The 19,483-nt window shown below is 38.9% G+C and overlaps 1 protein-coding gene across 1 annotated transcript in view; it reads left to right on the top strand.

Annotated features, from left to right (window-relative positions):
- NEDD1 (NEDD1 gamma-tubulin ring complex targeting factor) overlaps positions 1–19,483 on the top strand; it is a 388,827-nt gene that overhangs the window by 337,072 nt on the left and 32,272 nt on the right. The window contains exon 17 of the mRNA XM_044677639.1: positions 17,727–17,799. The gene's annotated coding sequence lies outside the window, so the exon portion shown is untranslated. The remainder of the gene's footprint in view (positions 1–17,726; positions 17,800–19,483) is intronic.

Genomic DNA, 19,483 nt, shown 5'->3' with positions numbered 1-19,483 from the left:
CTCAAGCCATATCTGGCTCTTTTGAGGGCCAGATATGGCGCTTTCTGCAGGAGCCATAAAGTCCATTTTTTTTTCAGGCGCTGTAACAGGAGCACACTGTGAGCACTGTACGGCTCTCACAAAATTACATTTTTAAAAATGTGGCATTTATGGCTCTCACGGCCAAAAAGGTTGCTGACCCCTGCTCTATGGGGTTTTCTTGGCAAAGGTACTTCAGTGGATTGCCATTTCCTTTTCCATTAGGTAAAGGCAAATGGAAGTAAAACAACTTGGCCAGAGTCACACAGCTAATAAGTGTCAGAGGCTGAATTTGAACTCAGATCTTCCTGACTCCAAGTCCAGTGTTCTATCCACTAAGACATCATTATATGATGTATTATATTATAATTATATAATAATGGTTATTATATATTTTGTAATAACATATTAATGTATAATTATTATATTATATATTAGTATATAATTATATATTAATGTATAATTATTATATTATATATTAATCAGTAGCCTGAAATTCATGATATTAATTACCTTTAAAGACCCTTGCTGCCTCCCACCTCTTGCCCTTTACTAGCTCAACTCAACACCAACACCTGTCTGAATATATTAATCATTAAGTAGCTAGCATATTTATGTATGGATTGGAATGTTTCAAATCACATGCAAATGGAGGGACTTCAGACAGGCTACTGTCTGAAGCCCTCTAAGTTATAGATTGTGACCTATGCTAGCTACTTAATAAATGTTCAGTGATTGATTGATGTTGTTTAGGGCCTTTTGTTGTTTTTGTTGTAGGATCACAATCTATAACTTAGAGGGCTTCAGACAGTAGCCTGAAATTCATGATATTAATTACCTTTAAAGATGAGAAGGGAAGGAGATCACGGAGCACCTTTTGGGTTACCTGAGACATTCTATTTGGGGACCCTTGCTGCCTCCCACCTCTTGCCCTTTACTAGCTGACCACATTTCATCCATATTCCACATAAAGATGACCTTGTGACTCCTGGAAATGAATATGGAGTGGTGGCATTACCAAAGGAAAAAGAGGATTGGAATGTTTCAAATCACATGCAAATGGAGGGACTTCAGACAGGTGTTGGTATGGGCTAATTAGCTCTAATTTCCTCTAAGCAAGGTCCTTCAAAACTGGAGATGGATTCAGTGGGTAGTTTTCAATCTATCTGAATATTGAGTACTCATTGAATGTCTTTGTCTTTTTTCCTCCCTACTACATTTTTCATTGTTCAGATCCATAGAGATGTAACTGTTTGCCAAGTTCTTCCTCCCATGAGAGGGAAGTTGTAGGTCTGGAGTCTGAAGTCTGAAGACTTCCGTGTCACAATTCCTCAACCATGTATACCTCCCTGGGAAATTTCACTGGGGCTCAGCAGGAATATGTACTTGGACTAATCAGACAAATGCTAGAGATTTGCTCAAAGCCTTTGATTAATACAAATCCTTTTAGGGTATCAAAGTCATCTGGATGCTTGGGGAGGCCATCACTGCAGCTGTCATCAGCTAATTGAGGGACCAAATCAGTGGTTGAAGTGAACTGAGGGCTCTTATAATTAGGCTTGAATAATGTGACCACTTTATGGTGTGGGGTTGGAGCTGGGTGAGAAAGGAGAGTGGATATGGCTGAACTGATTTCTCCTAATTTTGTGCTTCCTCTCATGAACTCTTTGTTCCAGATGAGCTAACCTTTCTTATTCTTCCCTATGCCCAATATGTTTCTGTTTCCTCTGTGCCCTTACACAGAGTGCCCCTATCAATCAGTCCATCAACAAACTCTTCAATAACTATTTGTTTAGTACCTACTTTGTGTTAGTTGCTTGGGATACAAAGATAATTTAATTATACTGCATATAGATCTTCTTGCATGTAGATTTAATTCCTAGATTATCTCAGTTTATTAAGGAGATTGCTAACCAGGGTGAGTCAACATCCTAGGATCATGTTGTTTAGTCACATCTGAATTTTGGGGAACCCCTCGACCATAGTTCTCCAGGCCCTTCCACCCTCTACTGTCTCCCTAAATCTTTCCAAGCTTATGTCCATTGCTTCCAAAACACTATCTGTCTATCACCTTCTCTGCCATTCCCTTTTCCTTTTGCCTTCAGTCTTTCCCAATATCAGGGTCTTTAACAATTGAGTCCTTTCCTCTCATTACATAGTCAAAGTATTTAAACTTCAGCTTCAGTATTTGATCTTTCAAGGAATAGTCTGAAACAATTTCTTTAAGTATTAACTGATTTGATTTTTCTGCTGTCCAAAGGGTTCTCAAAAGTTTTCTCCAAGCACCACAATTAGAAAGTGTTGGTTCTGTGACACTTAGCTTTCCTTGTAGTTGAGCATGAATGACTAGCATTTATATAAATTATATATATATTTATATGTATATAAGGTTTGGAAAGCATTTTACATATGTAGGTGCTATTATTATCCCTACTTTACAGATGAAGAAAATGAGGCAGACAGGCAAAGTGACATGCCTGGTGTTACACAGCTAGGAAGAATCTGAGATCAAATTTGAACTCAGGTCTTCCTAATTCCAGGCTCAGAGCTCTATCCCCTGTACCACCTACCTGCCCCAAAGTGGAATAAAATGATTTACTTAGGTTATACTGTAAATAAAGAGCAGAGCCAGAATTCAAACCCAGGACCCTCATCTCCCAATCCTCTTTCTGTTTCACTTGCTACCTTTGTGACTTGGGGCAAAGAACTTAACCATTATGGGCCTCAGTTTCCTCATCTGTAACATAAGGGCATTAGACCAGGTGGCCTCTGCAATCCATTTCACATATTTACTTATGATCTTATGACTCCACCTTGCTCTCCCAAGAATGAGAGCAACATCATTGCTCCTATACAGAGGGACCATTTTCATCGTTCATGCTGTTTGTTATTAGTGAGGCCTGGGCATCAGCAGGCCTTTACCGGTTCCAAGAAATAAAAAAATAAAAAAAAAAGAAGAGAGACTTGATTAGATTGTCCTGTTTGCTAAAAAAGATGGTTTTTACATTATAGGAAATAGAAGTGATGACTCACGTGCCTATCATTCTAGAAGTGACTTTCCCCCTTACATAATTTTGGGATGAGAGCCACCTATCATTGTTGTTCAACAAGGAATGCCATGCTTCATGGTAGGGAGTGGAGATCATATATTTAGAGCTGGAAGGGAACTTGTCAGCTGGAGAGGCAAATGTAGTACAGTGGGTAGAGATCAGCCCTCAAAGGGAGGAAGAGAAGAGTTTATTTTCAGTTTATGGTTTTGTATCCCCAGCCAGCTAAGAAGATAAGTTGCAGCTGAAGTTTTAATCTGCATTCATGAAAGGATCATCGGTACTATGATTTCCCTATATCAGTAAGATTACTGATATATTAGGAAACAAAGAAAACCCTAAAGATATTTTAGAAGTCACTTCATCGCGTCCCTTCATTTTATAGATGAGAAAACTGAGGACCAAGAGAGAGAGGTAAGGCGATTTGTCCAAAAACCACTCAAGTATGAGGAACAGCCAGGTCCTCAGACTCCAGACTAAGCTCACTTCCCAGTGTACCCCACTGCATCTTACATAAAAGTGATGGGAGTAAAACCCCCCATTTTGAAGGATGCTCGATCTTATGTTCTTTCCCTTTTTCATGAATCTGTTTCCATGAGAGGTGGGAGGGCATTCTTACTAAACAACAGTTATAAAACAACCTTCTTTGTCATTAACGACAATATCAAAATGAACAAGTATTGATCACCTACTAATTCCTCTGCCCAAATGGGAGATCTAAAGAGTATGAGGCACCATTCCCCCTCATGAGCTTAAATTACTTCACTTCTCTGGAACTCGGTTTCTTCACCCATAAAATGGGAGGGCTGGACTGGGTGACTTTTTAGGTCCCTTCTAGTTCATATGTATCAATCATGTGGCATCCCTTTATTTCTCCTTGGTGCTTGGGATGGACAGAAGTATAGATGGAGGGGCCAGTCTGTATGCCAGATGAATACATCTACAGCATTATTCATCCTTTAGTCCTCCTTCAGGGTTCCTTCTTCTTCCTTCATTCAGCATCCCTTCACTGCAATCTAGCTCTTGTTTCTACTAATGCTGAGACATGTAGATGAGTCTAGAAGGCTGATTCAATTCTCGCTCTTACTGTCTGAGGGCTAGATTTCTGGGGGAAGGTTGGACCAGATGGTAATTTGGGTTATTGCATTCATCCATCCTATTACTGCACTATTGTTTCAGTCTCTGGAGTTGGAGAAGAACAAAGTGACATAAGGGTTACTTTTCCAGGAAAAGTGAGGGATAATAATAAAAAGAGAGATAGCATGACATAGGAGATACAAGTCAGAAAAAACTGGGTTCAGTTTCTACCTCTGTCCCTTAATAGCTATGTGATCCTGGTCAAATCATTTACTCCTCTCTGCCTCAAAATGAAGGTTTCCCTACCTACAAAATGAAGGCATTGGACTGGAGGTCTCTAAGGCTCCTTCCACCACTAAATAGATGATCTTATGGTACATGGTGTAGTAAGTAGAGAGACCCAGGCCCTTGAGTCAGAAAGCATAAGTCAGGTCCTCCCTCTAACTCATAATAGTTGTCATTTGTGTCTCTGGGCAAGTTATTTCATCTATCAATATCCCAGGCAACTCCAGGATTATAAATTGTACCTTAGATGCTCATCTGGGCTAGCAGAAGGAGCTTCCTCACTTGGAGTTTTGTTGTTGTTGCTATTCAGTCATGTCTGGCTCTTCATGACTCCATTTGGGGCTTTTTTGGTAGAGATACTGTCATTTCCTTCTTTAGTTTATTTTAAAAATGAGGAAACAGAAGAAAACAGGGTTATGTGACTTGCCCAGGGTCACAAAGATAGTGAACAACTGAGACTGGATTTAAATGAGTCTTCATGATTCCAAGCCCAGGGCTCTATCTACTTGTGCCTCCTAGCTCTCTTGGAGTTCTCTACCTCAATTAAGTTATAGATCTAGCCCTAAAAGTACTAATAACAGAGGTTAGCAGGTAGAGTATATTATTGTTCTTAATATACATGGAATACATTATCTCATATGGTCCTTATACCCCTGTGAGGTGGGTTCTATTATTATCCCTATGTTAAAGTTGGGGAAACTCAGGCTCATTGAGGTTATTAAGTGTTCTATCCAGGGTTACGCAGATCTTAAATTTATCTAAGGCATAATTCAGATTCTAAGAGAATTCAGCTGTCTTCCTGATTCCAAACCACTGTACCACACATCCTCTTAGTAGGTGAGCAGGAGTTTTAACGTGAGACATAACACCAGCCTACAGACATTGTATCCTCCAAGGAATATGGCAGAGAACTGAATACTAATGTTCATTTGAAAAGGGAACATGTTGTTAATATTATTTTATTCAATTAGAAACAGGATGGACCAATATTGCAGCTCATCTTCTTTGCTACTCCCAGGGTGACAATATATATTTTTGAGACTTTTGTTCAGCCTATTTTTAATTGACTTAGAGGATGATGGGATCACTATGTGCCTCTAGAGATTTAATCTCGGTTTCCATAGATCCCACTACCTTGAAATTATTTTTTGACATTAAGGAAAATGTTCCCCTTCTCGTGACTTTTGACAAGTTTTTAGGATGAAGAGCTAGTGGGGACTTAAGAAAGAACCCTTTTATATGACAGATAAGGAAATTGAGGCCCAGAGATGTAATGGACTTTATCTGAGGTTGCCCAACCACTAAGTGGCAGAATCAGGATGCAGATTCATGCCTTCTGACTCCCATTCCAATGTACTTAAAATTTTTTTTTTGAGCTGTTACTTTCTGTTATAGTAACAACTCTAATTTAGGGGTAGGGGCTTGGCAAACTCTCTCTCACGCATATAATTTACATTTTATATAATAATGTTTATAATGATATAGACATAATATATAAATTATATGCATAATTTATAATATATACAATATATAAAATAATAATACATTGCATATGTTGTATGTGTTCTCCTTGCTTCTATGAGAACTTAAGCTCCCTGAGGGCAGGCACTATTTTTAACACTGTATATCTCCAGCTATTAGCCGAGTGCCTGGCATATATTAATGCTTAATAAATCCTTGTTGGCTGGCTGACTGACTTTCATCATATATTTCAAATAACTTACAAAAATCATTTTGTTTTTAAAAAAAGGCTTTCAGTCTAACAAGCCTTATTCTAGAAAATTTTCCATTTAGCTGTGTATCATCTTAATTCCTATAAAAACATTTCTCTTCATTCATCCCAATTGGTGAGATGAGAACAGGGTTCAAGGTTAAAGGTCCTGGGTTTGAAACCTGGCTCTATATAACTTAGCCAAATCTTACCTCTCTAAGCCTCAGTTTCTTCATCTTTAAGATGAAGGATTGGACTAGACTCCCTCCAAGATTCCATTTTACTCTAGATCTAAACCAATGACCTTAGTTCAGGTCCCTGGCTCTTCTGCTCTTTTATGACCTGTGTGATCTTGGACTAGTTATATAATTTTTTCTTGGCCTTGATTATTCGCATCAGCAAAATGAAAATGATTAGGGTAGAGGTAGTGGGTTGCAATAGAAAGAGTTCTTTATTTGAAATCAGATGATCTGAGTTAGAATCCAGATCCTTTCTACTTATTGAGTAGATCCTTGAGTGAGTCACTCAATCTCCTTGGGCCTCAGTTTCCTCAAATGGAAAATAAAAGGTTTGGATTTAATGGCACCTAATATCTCTTTTAGTTCTCAGACTATGGGGTTCTTTGATTTATGGATATTTTGTGTATGCCTGAAATCTCTTCAAGTCTCTTTGTATCATTCCTCAATTGTTTCACCTCCCTAGAGTTTCATCTGTAATTTTCATTAAGCTGCTCTTTGTCTCATCTTGCAGATCATTAATGAAGCTGTTAACTAATACTAAGGCTTCATTGATTCCTAGGGCACCTCTACGAGGTACCTCTGCAATATGATATATCGCTTTTCTCAGTATATTCTATATCTGTGGCACTTAGCTTTCAACCAGTATAGGACGCCAGTGTTCAAATCCAATTCAATCTGAATTCATTTTGCAAGTAAGTCTTCATTAGATACTGTATTAAGTACTTTACCAAAATTAGGTTATGTTACATCTTCATTTCCTAACTTTCTTTTATTAATCATGCAATTCTTTCTCTCTTTAAAAGAAAAAAAAAGCAATTAGGTTTTCCCAGCTTGATTCAATCTTAAAATCCAGGCTGCTTATTGATGCTGGCTCCATTATAATCTAAGTGCTTAGAGATGATAATTGTCAGGTTCATTTTTCCTCCTTTAGTGATAGTCACGGCTACATCGGTTTCCATCAGGCAACAATATTTTCCTAGTTCCCCATTTGCCTCGCCTCTCCTCTCCTTTTTATTTTGCTTCTTAAGACTAGATCTCCCTATTTCTCTCAGGCTGGAAATGCATGGACCCAGTCCCTCTACTGATCAGCTCATGATCTTTGATCTGTCCTCTTTCTGACCTGGACTGGTTCACCCCTCCTTAGGAGACCTGATAGTCCTGTACTCCTGGGGTTCATGACATTGATGTTGGACATCAGTCCAGACACCAACTTGACTTAATCCACTGAATTCCCAAGTTCGAACAATTCATCAGCATTAACCTTCCCTCTGGTAGGTATTACACACATACATCTGGCTTTTCTGTTATTCATGAATGGATGTAAATTCATTTCAGTTCAGTTCAAATCAATTCAGGAAGCTTTCGGTACACCTCCTGTATATCAGCCATTTGTCCTAGGTTCTAGGAATACAAAGACAAAAACAATTTATTTGTCCTCAAGGAGTTTACATTCTTGGGAATAGGGAAATAACGTGTACAAGTGAGACAGAATGGCACACTGGAAAGAGAACTGCTTCTAGTTTTGGAGGACCTGAGTCCTCCTTTTGATCCTGATAGCTCTTCTACCACATGCTAGTTCATTATTCTGATTATCTTAATCTTTAGATTATCTTGTTGAGCATCCTTCAGTTTACACAAGAGGAAATTGAGGCTCCAAAAGGTCATAGGTTCAATGCTGGAAAAGGGCCTTGTAGAGTGCCTAGTACAACCCCCTATTTTTACAACATTGCATTTTCAGAGATCTTCAAGTGGCTTCTTTCTCTGAAACATGAAATCAGGGAAGCTCTCCAAAAATGCAATGAGTAATTTAGACTAAAATGTGCTTTCCTAAAAACTACTGGTTTTAGTCTTTCCCGCAGAGCCACATAGCTCTGCTTTTCTTTCTTGGCTTCACAAAGCTATTCTTTCTTCTATGTCATGGCCTTCAAAATATTTTAAGAGAACTATTATGTTTCTCTTTTTATGTCTTCTCTTTTAAATTCTATACTTCTCTTATTTCTTTCAACCATTTCTCACATCCTAGGGTTTCATATCCCTTGACCATCCTACTCTCTCTCTTTTGTACACACTCCAATTTGTCAATGTTCCTCTTAAACTGTGATACTAGAAACTGAACACAATATTCCAAGTGTGGTCGAACGAGTATATGGAGAACACCTCTTCCCCTGCTCGGTTATCTATATTCCTTGAGTCATTTGGCCGAGATCTCATCATTTTCTTGGGCAATCTATTTCACATGGTTGTTTCATGTTGAGTGTTCTGTCACCTACTGACACCAAGGCTTCTTCATAAAAGCTATGGACTACCTAGTAAGGCCTCCTCTTCCACTGAACTTGTCATGACAGTTTCTGGCCCCAAGTATAGGATTTTATATTTATTCTGTACTTGATTTGATAGACATTAAATGCCTACTATGTTTCAGGAACCTAAAGGATAGTAATGAAGCCATCTCTGACATCAAGGAATAATATAGTAGGTGGGACATAACATATGTATACATTTAAATAAGTAATTTCAAGGAGGAGAGATCATGAATAAATTAATTAATAAATGAATGTAAAAGCATCTATCAAGTGTACTCTGTTAAGAGTTTTTGTTACTGTTGTTCAGTTACTTCCAAATCTTCATGACTCCATTTGATTGTTGGTGTTTTTTGTTTTTGTTTTTTTGGCAAAGATACTGGAGGAGTTTGCTATTTCCTTCTCAAGCTCACTTTATATATGAGGAAACTGAGGCAAATAGAGTGAAGAGACTTGTCCAGGGTCACACAGTGGTTGAGGCCAGATTTGAACTCACAATGATGAGTTTTTCTGACTCTGGGCCTGATTCCAACTAGCCATTGACTCTTAAGCATTGGGGGCAAATACAAAAGTTCCTACCCTCAAGTACTAAAGGAAGATAGGATAAATCAGAGGAGCAGTAGTTGGGCAGGAGAATATTGGTTTGGGGAGCACAATGTCCAGCGTACAGTAAGTGCCTAATAAATGTGTGATAATAAGCTAGAGGGAGGGTGAGTAGAACCAAAGTCACAGCTTTTTTTAAAAAAAGTGTTAACAGTTATGGAGTTGAGAAGGACAGGCAGATTTGAGAAAGACTTTGAAATAAAGGTAATACACTTTATCTGTGCCTGGAAAACAGATAAGCCTTGTGAACAGTGTAGAGAAGGAAGGGATACATTTCAGATATGGTGAATTTCTTGGACAAAATCACACAGGCAGAAGATAGAATGCCAAGTTTAGGAAATAGCTAATTGTCCACTTAGTGGACTGTGTGTAGAGGAGTAATATGAAATGAGATAGGTAGGTTGGACTCAGATCACGCAGGGCCTTAAAAAAAATCAGAGGAATTTGTATTTTATCCCAGAGGCAAAAGGGAGAAACTAAAGACTTTTCAGCATGATTTTGATATGGTCACATTGTATTTAAGTATTTAGGAAGATCCTTTGGGCAACTGTATGCATGACATACAGCTTCTAAAACCCAGGGATTCCAATGTCTGACAGCTTAGAGGGAGGCAAGCCCTTGAAAGGGAATCACTTGGATGGGTGGATATAGAGGGGGGAAAGTTCTTAGTCTCTTTCTTAACCAGAAGATGAACTTCCATGAACTTTAAAGGGTCAGGGGATTTGGACATCTCTTCAGTGTCCCAGTAGCATTCTAGGCAGAGCGGTGACTGGTTAGTAGTGTTTGCCAGGATCTGGGGACAAACTAGACACATTGCGGAAAGGCAGCTTTAGGAATCTTCAAGGACCACATCTAAGAGAAACTTGATGAGTTTCTTCATCAAAGAGAGGAAAAGGTTTCCAGCAACCAGAAGCTAGGAGTTACTTCTATGTCTCATATGATCTCTGTGGGATTCCAAGAGAATCCAGACCTACTGGTGAGAAGAGTCAAAATCTCTTTCTAAAAGCTAATTAAATCTGGATGACTAATTTATATCAAATAATAATCAATGAGGGAAGAAAACATCCAATGAGGGCTGATGAGCTGGATATTCCTTCAGCCGGTCAAGGTTAACTCCAGAGCTCTGAAGGGAATGTAGTAGCTGGATCAGAAGAGGAGCTCCAGAATCTTGGAACATGGCACATACAGGATGATGAATTTCAAGGTAGAAGGGACCCTAAATGTCCTCTCCTCTAAAAAAGTCCCTCATTTTACAGCTGGAAAAAATAGTGATCACGAAGTGATCATCCCAATGTCACACAAAAAGCACAGAGGCAAGATTCACATTCAGATCTGCTGGGTCAAAATCCAGAAATCTTTCCACTGCACCATGCTGTCTTCAAAATGTGTACTCTTTAACTCATGTAATAACCATCCTCTGAGCTAGATATAAAGTATTTTTATCGTTTCCCCTCACCCTTTTTTTAAAAACAGATAGAGAGGGGGCAGCTGGGTGGCTCAGTAGATTGAGAGCCAGGCCTAGAGATGGGAAGTCCTAGGTTCAAATCTGACCTCAGACACTTCCCAGCTGTGTGACCCTGGGCAAGTCACTTGACCCCCATTGCCTACCCTTACCACTCTTCTGCCTTGGAGCCAATACACAGTATTGACTCCAAGACGGAAGGTAAGGGTTATAAAAAAAAAGATAGAGAAACAAAAGCTCAGAGAGGTTAATTCACTTGCCCTTGGTCACAGAGCTAGTTTTTTTTTGTAGGTAATATTTGAACCCAGATCTCCTTTTGACAGGGTCAAAACTCTTCTACTATACCATGCTGACTCTCATTTAATTCTGCTGTCTACCATCACAGCAGTTGTCAGTTGGTTCTAAGCACTCCTATAGTTTCCCATTACCCTGGGAGGTTTGTCTCTTTTTTAGTAAGTTCATGTTTATGAGGGAGTCCTACTAAGAGAGACCCTGTATGGAACAGATGGGGATTTTGGTCCCTTCCATCTATGAACTTTCATCTTGGGTATTACAGTTGCTGACACAACAAGCCAAGCTTTCCTCTGATGATTTAGCTTTGATAAATGTAAGAGCCTCCTAGGAAGAGATCATGATACTAGGTGAGCCAGGCAAAGCATTTTCAGAACTCTGGCTGACAATCTACTCTCTTCCAACGATAATATCAGATCGGTCAAGGTGACCTCTAAACATCCACTGCTAAACTAATGATCCTATGATAGGAGGATTTAAAGCTGGAAGATTCTTGAAAAACATTTGAGATCAATCAGTCCCTTCACTGTACAGAGATGGAAACTGAGGTCAAGAGAAATCTATAAGGTCACCTAAGTGATAAACAGAGCTAAGATTTGAACCTAAGTCTTTTCATTTAAAATTGAATGCTCTTTGCCCTCTCCCATACCTTTCTGTTCTCTACTATATCTGAGTTGGGGTCATTGAGGCTGGAAGTCTTCTCTGTCCTGGTGATTGCCTGGGGAATCTGGGTAGATGCTCATTTTCTCATTTGAAACACTGAGTTCAGGTGAAGATGGGAGAGAAGAGGAAAGTCACAGGTAGGAAAGATAGGTAGTTATTTATAGGTTTTGACTCTTTATACACCAGAGGTATCAAACTTCCAGCCAATGATGATCTATGTTAGCTAAGGAGTTAGCAAAACTCCTTAATACAGCCAGAACTAGATTAAAATGTTATTTGGGAAACGCCTATCAAAATAAATAAAACTACAAAACCTCCAATGATAATTTGAAATTTTCTAAGCCAACATATAGCCTGTAAGGATTAATTTCTATTTGAATTTGATACCACCATGATATACCATAACTATGATTTCATTAGGTAGGGAACTCTTTAGAGAGATCCATACCTACTCTTCAACTTAGAGACAAATCTGAGGGAGGCATGATACCCATGTTTATTCAAATAGTATTTGAAGGGCCATTACAGTGTGGAGGAATTAGAATTGTTCTATTTGAGGGCAGAGGACAGGGGTAATGGATGAGAGAAGGAGAGGCACGAAGAGTTACAAAGAGGCAAATTTAGGCTTAATGTTAGGAAAAATTTCCTAACAATTAGTCCAAAAGTAGAATGGACTGTTTTGGTAGGTGGTGGGATTCCCCCAAATGGAGGTCTTCAGCAGAGGTTGGATAACATTTTGTCAGGAAGGATATTGTGTAGACTCCTTTAGTGTATGGATGGAACTTGATAACCACTGAGTTCTTTTCCAGTGATCTAATTTCACTTCTTGTTTGTTTGCATTTGTTCATGTTTCCCCTGATTTGATTGTGAGCTCCTTAAAGACTCTGGCTATTTTTGTCTTTCTTTGTATCCTCAGTACTTAGAAAAGGGCCTGAGCACAGTAGTCACTTTAGAAAATGCTAGTCTATTTGAGTTGTGTTGCAATGAGTCACATAGATTTTAAGGGACTTGCCCAAAGTCACATAGCCAGCACATGTCATCTCTGCCTCAATCTTTCTCTTCCTTTATGACTTAGATAAAGTGTTCCTTCAATATGAAACCTTTTCTGATCCTACTAACAACTAGTATTCTCTCTCCACAAGTCTCTTATGTGTACCTACTTTTATTTATTCTCCATATACATGTATACATGCATATACACATTATATCTTTAGCACTGTGCTTAATACACAACTTGTTGATTGAATGTCAGAAGTGGATCCTGAATCCAGGTCTTCTGGAATCTAAGGCCATCTTTCTTTCCTATAAATCAGGAGTTCTTAACCTGGAGTTCCCAGACTTCCATCCCACAAAATCCATAGATATGTTTAAGGGGTTTATGAACTTAAAAAATGTAATAACTGTATTTCAATATAATTAATTGCATATATTACTTTATGATTAAAGACATCATTTTGAGAAGCAGTCTAAAAGGCTTTGCCAGATTGCCAAAGGGGCTCATGACAAAAAAAGGATATATATATATATACATATATATATACACACATATGTGCACATATATATATTTATATTAACTCTGCATGAAGTTTCTCATGCTGTGATATAAGGGGGTACCATAGTGGAGAAGAGAAGCACTTAATTCATTGAGTGATTAACTAGTTGAGAGTAAGGATTTAACTTGCTGCTTGTTAAACATTGGTTATATAATTCCAGATTTACTGTCTCAACTTCTGAACTGCTGGGAGGTCAGGTCCCTATAACATAGCTTTCACTTCTTCCTTCGGAGCTCTAGGCAGCCCTGAGGAGTTGGAGGCATCTTCCTCTTTATTCATGAGCTCCCATCTGGTATGCTCTCCCAACATCATCCTAAATTATCTTTTGGGGATCAATGATCACCAGTTCAGATCAATTAGTTTTTACAAAGGGACATTTATTAGAAAAATATAGCAAGGATAGAAGTACAACTACCTCTCAGGTCAGGAGCACTCTCTCTACTACCACTTTGTTCCTGGGTGGGAGTAGAACCAAACTTCAAATGGATTCTTCCCACCAAGCTGATTCTGAATACAGTGACAGTGTGGCTTATATATGGTGTCCCAACTGCTGAGCTGATCTGCTGCTTGGGTGGGTCAAGAAGGCAGCTCCCCAAGTCTATATTATTAGCTCCTGGATTCCACTGTTAGGGCTATAGCAGACTATGCTACCAACTCCCATTACTGGACCTTTGTTGACTTTTTTAATCTTTAACCCTTACAAAGTCATTCTGTCCCTGATACTACAGTCAGGGAAGACTAAACATACCAAAGACAGAAGAAATGAAAGAACCATTTGTTCATGGCTGCACGGCAGTCTAGGCTGAGGAGATAAGTCAGCCTGCTACTATTTCCTTCTCTTCTACATTTTTCCACACCAGGAGGCACCTAGCAGCTTTATCCTCGTTTGCCATCAGGGAGGGGGAGGAAAATTCTTTCTTTTTTTCATGTGTGTTATATGTATATTCAGTTCTCTCAGCATCTCAGCAACCAATTAAGAGACTCTTTGTCACCTTGAAGTAATTGGACAGGAAACAGTTGCAAAGCCTGAAGAAGAAACAGTGCTCCCTCTTCGTTACATATCTTCATGCTTTTTGGAAGGATCTATGAGGGGTAGCAGGTGGCAGAGAATATTGCAGATGCTCCAGGGACTGGTACCCCCCCTTAAAAATGAATTCAGAGACTAGACCCAGACTAGAAGCTAGATATATAATTTGTAAGCCATGTAATTTTTAATAAGTCACTGATCCCCTCGGACCTCACTTTCTTCGTGTGTATTCAGCTGGGTGGTTCAGTGGATGGATCATTGTGCTAGGAGTCATGAAGATGAGTTCAAATATGGGCTCAGACAACTAGCTGGGTGATGTTAGGCAAGTCATGTAAACCCTGTTTGCCTCAATTTCCTCACCAGTAAAATGGGAACAATAATAGCACCTGTCTCCCAGAGTTGTTGTGAGCCTCAAAGGAGTTAATATTTGTAAAGTGCTTATTTAGCACAATGCCTGACACAAAAGGGGCTTAATAAATGTTTCTTTCCTTTCCTCTTTCCTTACTTCCTGTGAGTCTCTTTACAAGACTTCTTGACATTATGAAGTTGATCACACAAGCATTTCTCTTTTGAGAATTCGGGACCCCATTGAGAAAAGACCTTTGGTCAGCCTTAAGAGCACATGATGCTCTCTTTAGGATAGTGTACTGCAGAGCAGCAATATCCTGCTGCCCTAAATCATGGTAATTAGTTTAGGTTTAACAACAAAAAGGAGATTCCTGGGGACCTTACATTCAGACATGGGAGTCCTGGATGCTAACAGCTACTAGCACTGAAACAATAGCTTAGTTCCCACAGATTTAATTTTCTGCTGGAATTTTCTCTCCTGGATTATAGAAAGAACAGGTGAACCTGGGGACTCATTTAAAAAAAAAACTTCTAATTGGTTTCCTTTATTTCTTCCTCTAATGACAAAGTTGCAGTTTAGAACAAGATTCTGTATCTACCTTAATTTTTTTTTTATCAAAATCTTTTGTCTTCATATCACCTTCCTCTCCAAATATATCCCTACTCTTTCTTTTCCCCGAGAACCTTTCTTAGTAACAAAGAAAGCAAAAAGAGGAGTAGAGGAAGGAAAGCAGGTCAATACAATCTCCTCAGCCATCATCACCCAGGTCTGGTGTTCTCCATCCATTGTCCCTCTTCTCTGGCAGGAAATGGGGCTTAGGAGAACATTGTTGCATCTCTTCTTCAGGGCCACACTTAAATCATTATTATATATAATTTGCTTTGGATTTCATTGTTGTTTCCATAACATCTTTGCAGTCATTGTGTCTAGTATTTTCCTGGTGCTTTCCTGGCAAATTCACTTTGCCTCACTTCATGTGAGCCTTCCAGTGTTCCTTCTGGCACAATAATATTCCATTTGTAATGCATTACCCAACCTATTGCACATTTCATATGTGTAGCATAATTTGTTTAGTTGTCCTTAGGGATTCTTTAAAAGAAAAGTTTGGAAAATTAAAATAGTTTAAAAGTGGCTGCCTGATGATACAAGTATGTCTTGTAATGGTGGAGAAATTGGCAGCCCCCACCCCCACCTCCACATAACTGGAGATAGAACTTGGGCTTCCTGATGGTGCCTGTCTTTGTAGTTCCTAAGATGCTGTCACCATTAAGAAGTTTTTTGTTTTTGCTAATGGAGTTTGATGGTCTTAGTTTATCAGCAACCTTTGAATTGAATTAACAACGTGAAACTAATTAATCCTGGTCTACCCTACCAATCCATTAGAAACTACATGCAAAATTCAATTAAGTCCCCCTGTCTTTTATGAAGGATGTGAGCTTGGGAAGAGTCCATTTACAGCTAGGAATTAGGCATTAAAAATAAGCTTGTTTTTTTTTAATGAACAACTTTTGGAAATTTGGTTCTAATTTAACAAATACTCATTAAATACCTACTGTGAGTTGAGCACTAGGGGCAGGAGCATTCAGAGCTTAGATAAAACACAATCCTTGTCTTCATGAACTTCAGTTTAGTAGGGAGACAAGAAAACTAGCACACCCTTTTTGCTCCTTTCTTTTTCAGACTTGACTTGTGATTTATTTTAGGTAGAGAGCTCTCAGTGTGGAGACTCCCTCTACTGATGCATGTGTGCAACCTTATGTTGAGTCTTAAAGAATTTGCCTGATGTGGGGCACCAAGAGGAGAAGTGATGTGCTCGTGGGCAGCAGCTACTATGGATCAAAGACAGGGCCTGAACCAATCTGAGATCCTAGGAAGAATCCTGGTTCTGAAGTTAGAAAACCTGGTTTCAAATGCTTCCTCTAATGTGTATCATTTATTTGTCCTTGAATAAGATACTAGAGTCAGAGGATCTGGGTTCCAAACTAGCAATAATTCTTACTGTCTTGTTCTTGGTTAAATCACTTTACTCTTTGGTCCCAGGTCTCCTCAGTAGTAAGTTGAAGGGGTACAGTCCCTTCCAGATGGAGATCAATGATCCTAAGATAAATTAAGTCACTTCATTCCTCATCTGTAAAATGAAGAAGTTGGATAAGATGATCTCTGAGCTTATGATCCTATAAACCTGACACCTAGATTGATTTCTAATAAATGCTTATTGATTGATTGATGAACTCAAGTCTTCCTGACTCCAAGAACAGCCCTCTATCCATTATGGCCCAACGCCTCTCTATTAATATAGGAAGACATACACAAATGACTCTAATATGCAATCATACTGGATTTGTTTCTGAGAGAGATGTAATGAAGGGGAGATCTGTAGTTGTAAGCAAGATGGGGAAATCAGTACTTGAACCCAGAGTGCTGAATTTAGAGGGCCATGAGAACACTAGCAGTCTTTCAATTGAGCTCCTCTCTCACACCAGCTCATGGTATGTTTTGTGTTGTTTGTTTCAAATCCAGTTTGTTACTTGATCCAGTCTCACAATTTCCTAGTTCTGACTCTGGCAAAAGCCAAGGAAGAACTCCTAAAACTCAAGCTTAAAAAATGGAATCTTTCAAAATGATTTCTAAAAAATCAACAAGAATAGATTTTTCTCTATCCCTGCCATTAAAAAAAGAAAAAAATTCAAAAAGGGAGAATCTTTTAAAATACCCAACAAGACAAGAACAGTCACAACCCTCTTCTCTCTTTCTACTGCTTAAATAACTGGCAAGAGAGAATGAACCCTATCTTCTTCCCCAGTTTGGCTTCCATCTCAATCCTTGATCTTACCTCCCCAAATAGATAACTCCAACCCCCTCCTTGATCCCCAAGTTGGTAATTCCAACCCTTTTCCTTGATTCACCCCTCCTCCTCAAACTGGTAACAATAATCCTTGCAGGCCAGGCTGCTTTTTGCTGTGCTTTCTCCAAACTGTCAAACTTGCTTCTGGCATGCTCAGTACTGTCAGTCTTATTGATTAAGTCCCATGGTGGATTCTGGGACCTTTTTGCCTTATATTGTCACAGATCTACTTAAAATGGATTTTCTTTTCTTGCAGCCCTGCATTTCTCAGTTGGTCGAGCAGATGCGAAGCAGGTGGCACCGAGATTTCAAATAGAAGCCATTTCTAGGTACTGGAGAGATGGAGGTGGGGAGAGGGGGGATAAATGATGGCATAATGACTTATCTCCTTTTGTTTTCTTTTCTGTTTACATTTTTATTGAATTTTTTAGGGATGCTCAGATTACCTTTCAGTATATTCAGTTAATTAAAATAAGGAGAACTTGTTGATATTGAAAAGAATAACCAACAAATGGACTTTAAATACCAGAGCCAAAATGCAAGGTGTAAATGCCAAATATCATTTAATACTACAATTAATTTACCATGTGTCAGGTATTGTGCTAGTCCTGGGGACACAAAACAAAATAAAACAAATCATAATAAAAAGAATCTCTGTCTTTAACTCTACTCCCAAGGAATTTATAAGCTAAGGAAACAAAGAAGAAATATGTATGATTGTCTCTTAGGTAGGGGAGAGTTTGATAACTACAAAGAAGGTCATAAAATCAGAGATGCAAGAACTGGCCGATTCAACCACTCCAGCTCCCTGATTATATAGATGAAGAAACCAAGGCCCAGGGAGGTGAAATGATTTGTAATACACCTAGTAAGTACTATCATATGTGGGATTTGGACCGAGGTCCTGTGCCTCCAGAGTCCTTTTCCTTCTAAGCAAGGTGGTAGAGTAGATGGAGATCTGGTATTAGAATCAGGGAGATCTGGGTTTAAAGTCCACCTCCAACACTAAACTAGCTACATGACCCTGGTCCTCATCTTCCTGACTCCAGAATCAGCCAGTTCCTTTTTACTCTATACACATTCAAATAAAATCTGTCTCAGCTAGGAGAAAGCTGGAGCTTGAAAGAATTCATTTTCATGGATAAGGGGGGCGATCTCAGTTGGAGTCTTAAAGGGAGACCATATCAAAAAAAATATGTGGGAGATGGGATGGTTAATTCTAGGCACAGGAGATGCTGTAAACAAAATAACAGAGATGGGAAGAAAGGACAGGAAATAGGGGATGGAAAGTAGTCCAACTTGGTTAAAATAGAACACATGAAAAGAGTATGAGGAAATATCACAAATGTATGTGGGATCCAGATTGTGGATGGTGTTGAATGCCTGGATCAGAAATCCCTATTTTTATTCCTTCGTCAATGGAGAGCCATTCACTTTTTGAGTGGAGGAGTGCCATGACGAAAGCAGTGTATTCAGAAGAATATTTGAGTAACAAAGTCAAGGATGGATAGAAGAGAGGGATTAGATTGGGACAGGAGGACCAATTAATCCTCTGGGTAGAGGTATAGGTGTGAGTAGGAAGTAGATGCAAAAGATTGTTGAGTTAGAATGTATAATTAGCAAATGAGGAGGTAAGGAAAGGAAAGAGGAAGCCTCAAAGATAGCTCTGAGCTTATGCGCTAGCTCACTTAGGGAAATCATAATACCAACATAAAAAATTGGGAATGTTGTGGGGAATAGCAGTTTTTTTTTAAAGATTAAATGTTCAGTGAGTATCCTACAAGCCAAAATATAATGACATCAAGGATTAGGAGAAGCTGGTAGAGTTGGCAGCTGTGAACTTGGAAGGAAATGTTATGTGATTATGGTTAAGCAAGGGTCTGGATATGACAATTTGGAGTAAGAATTTATCAGCAAGAGCAGACATCTTCCTGTTTGGATATGGCCATTCTCCTGAATTTCCAATTCTGCCACTGATATATACATGCTAAATAATGTCCTTTCATGGTCTGA

The sequence above is a fragment of the Gracilinanus agilis genome, chromosome 5 (assembly GCF_016433145.1).
Source record: "Gracilinanus agilis isolate LMUSP501 chromosome 5, AgileGrace, whole genome shotgun sequence".
NCBI lineage: Eukaryota > Metazoa > Chordata > Mammalia > Didelphimorphia > Didelphidae > Gracilinanus > Gracilinanus agilis.
The sequence above is the reverse complement of the archived record's forward strand: the minus strand, read 5'-3'. Positions and strand labels throughout refer to the sequence as shown.